The following is a 2,500-nucleotide window of genomic DNA, read 5'->3' on the forward strand; positions in this document are numbered from 1 at the left end:
TCCTTTCTCTCCATCTTCATCTCTCTCCTTTCTCTTCATCTCTCTCCTTTCTCTCCATCTTCATCTCTCTCCTTTCTCTCCATCTCCATCTCTCTCCTTTCTCTCCATCTCCATCTCTCTCCATCTCCATCTCTCTCCATCTCCATCTCTCTCCTTTCTCTCCATCTCCATCTCTCTCCTTTCCCTCCATCTCCATCTCTCTCCTTTCTCTCCATCTCCATCTCTCTCCTTTCTCTCCATCTCTCTCCCTTTCCCTCCATCTCCATCTCTCTCCCTTTCCCTCCATCTCCATCTCTCTCCCTTTCTCTCCATCTCCATCTCTCTCCCTTTCCCTCCATCTCCATCTCTCTCCCTTTCCCTCCATCTCCATCTCTCTCCCTTTCTCTCCATCTCCATCTCTCTCCCTTTCTCTCCATCTCTCTCCCTTTCCCTCCATCTCCATCTCTCTCTTTCCCTCCATCTCCATCTCTCTCCCTTTCTCTCCATCTCCATCTCTCTCCCTTTCCCTCCATCTCCATCTCTCTCCCTTTCTCTCCATCTCCATCTTTCTTTCCCTCCATCTCCATCTCTTTCCCTTCCATCTCCCATCTCTCTCCCTTTCCCTCCATCTCCATCTCTCTCTCTTTCCCTCCATCTCCATCTCTCTCCCTTTCTCTCCATCTCCATCTCTCTCCCTTTCCCTCCATCTCCATCTCTCTCCCTCTCTCCATCTCCATCTCTCTCCCTTTCCCTCCATCTCCATCTCTCTCCTTTCTCTCCATCTCCATCTCTCTCTCTTTCCCTCCATCTCCATCTCTCTCCCTTTCTCTCCATCTCCATCTCTCTCCCTTTCTCTCCATCTCCATCTCTCTCCCTTTCCCTCCATCTCCATCTCTCTCCCTTTCTCTCCATCTCCATCTCTCTCCCTTTCCCTCCATCTCCATCTCTCTCCCTTTCCCTCCATCTCCATCTCTCTCTCTTTCCTCCATCTCCATCTCCATCTCTCTCCCTTTCTCTCCATCTTCTCTCTCCATCTCCATCTCTCTCCTTTCTCTCATCTCCATCTCTCTCCATCTCCATCTCTCTCTTTCTCTCCATCTCATCTCTCCATCTCCATCTCTCTCCCTTTCCTCCATCTCCATCTCCCTCCATCTCCATCTCCATCTCTCCCTTTCTCTCCATCTCCATCTCTCTCCTTTCCCTCCATCTCCATCTCTCTCTCTTTCCCTCCATCTCCATCTCTCTCCTTTCTCTCCATCTCCATCTCTCTCCATCTCCATCTCCTCTTCCCCTCCATCTCCATCTCTCCCTTTCTCTCCATCTCCATCTCTCTCCCTTTCCTCCATCTCCATCTCTCTCCTTTCTCTCCATCTCCATCTCTCTCCTTTCTCTCCATCTCCATCTCTCTCCATCTCCATCTCTCTCCCTTTCTCTCATCTCCATCTCTCTCCATCTCATCTCTCTCCCTTTCCCTCCATCTCCATCTCTCTCCCTTTCCCTCCATCTCCATCTCTCTCCTTTCTCTCCATCTCCATCTCTCCATCTCCATCTCTCTCCTTTCTCTCCATCTCCATCTCTCTCCATCTCATCTCTCTCCCTTTCCCTCCATCTCCATCTCTCTCCCTTTCCTCCATCTCCATCTCTCTCCCTTTCTCTCCATCTCCATCTCTCCATCTCCATCTCTCTCCTTTCCTCCATCTCCATCTCTCTCTTTCTCTCCATCTCCATCTCTCTCCCTTTCTCTCCATCTCCATCTCTCTCTCTTTCCCTCCATCTCCATCTCTCTCCCTTTCTCTCCATCTCCATCTCTCTCCCTTTCCCTCCCTCTCCATCTCTCTCCCTTTCTCTCCATCTCCATCTCTCTCCCTTTCTCTCCATCTCCATCTCTCTCCATCTCCTCTCTCCCTTTCTCCATCTCCATCTCTCTCCATCTCCATCTCTCTCCCTTTCCCTCCATCTCCATCTCTCTCCTTTCCCTCCATCTCCATCTCTCTCCCTTTCCCTCCATCTCCATCTCTCTCCATCTCCATCTCTCTCCTTTCTCTCCATCTCCATCTCTCTCCATCTCCATCTCTCTCCTTTCCCTCCATCTCCATCTCTCTCCCTTTCCTCCATCTCCATCTCTCTCCCTTTCTCTCCATCTCCATCTCTCTCCATCTCCATCTCTCTCCTTTCTCTCCATCTCCATCTCTCTCTCCATCTCCATCTCTCTCCCCTTTCCCTCCATCTCCATCTCTCTCCTTTCCCTCCATCTCCATCTCTCCCTTTCTCTCCATCTCCATCTCTCTCCATCTCCATCTCTCTCCTTTCTCTCCATCTCCATCTCTCTCCATCTCCATCTCTCTCCCTTTCCTCCCATCTCCATCTCTCTCCCTTTCCCTCCATCTCCATCTCTCTCCCTTTCCCTCCATCTCCATCTCTCTCCATCTCCATCTCTCTCCCTTTCCCTCCATCTCCATCTCTCTCCCTTTCCCTCCATCTCCATCTCTCTCCATCTCCATCTCTCTCCCTTTCCCTCCAT

The 2,500-nt window shown here is 50.6% G+C and overlaps 1 protein-coding gene across 1 annotated transcript in view; it reads left to right on the forward strand.

Moving 5' to 3' along the window:
* Positions 1-2,500, forward strand: part of LOC127924478 (cGMP-specific 3',5'-cyclic phosphodiesterase-like) — a gene marked incomplete at its 3' end in the record, with an annotated part of 34,831 nt that overhangs the window by 28,560 nt on the left and 3,771 nt on the right. The window lies entirely within an intron of this gene.

Source organism: Oncorhynchus keta, unplaced genomic scaffold (assembly GCF_023373465.1).
Source record: "Oncorhynchus keta strain PuntledgeMale-10-30-2019 unplaced genomic scaffold, Oket_V2 Un_contig_4096_pilon_pilon, whole genome shotgun sequence".
Classification (NCBI taxonomy): domain Eukaryota; kingdom Metazoa; phylum Chordata; class Actinopteri; order Salmoniformes; family Salmonidae; genus Oncorhynchus; species Oncorhynchus keta.